Below are 266 nucleotides of genomic sequence, written 5' to 3'. Positions count from 1 at the left end.
TCACTTCAAAAATATAAGTCATTTATTGCCACGATTATTGCATGATAAAATATTTCCCTGCAGCGAATACTCATCGGTTAAAAGGAAAACAATTATTCCCGATCTTCCCGTTGATTAGCTGTTAATCAAATCAACTATCACAATTAATTTGTAACTCGATCAGGGTTGAAATTCGTTTGATTATACATATCATTCTTTTAGTGAGCAGGTTATGTTTATTTATTCCAGTAGGTGTTTCTCTGTGTTTTTATGAGGGGTGTCAGTGA

General features: G+C 33.1%; 1 protein-coding gene across 1 annotated transcript in view; it reads right to left on the bottom strand.

Moving 5' to 3' along the window:
- Window positions 1–266, bottom strand: part of LOC119588962 (leucine-rich repeat extensin-like protein 1) — a 19,728-nt gene that overhangs the window by 18,760 nt on the left and 702 nt on the right. The gene's annotated exons all lie outside the window — the stretch shown is intronic.

The sequence above is a fragment of the Penaeus monodon genome, chromosome 24, assembly GCF_015228065.2.
Source record: "Penaeus monodon isolate SGIC_2016 chromosome 24, NSTDA_Pmon_1, whole genome shotgun sequence".
NCBI lineage: Eukaryota > Metazoa > Arthropoda > Malacostraca > Decapoda > Penaeidae > Penaeus > Penaeus monodon.
Note: the sequence above shows the minus strand (reverse complement) of the source record. Positions and strands in the feature narration are given on the sequence as shown.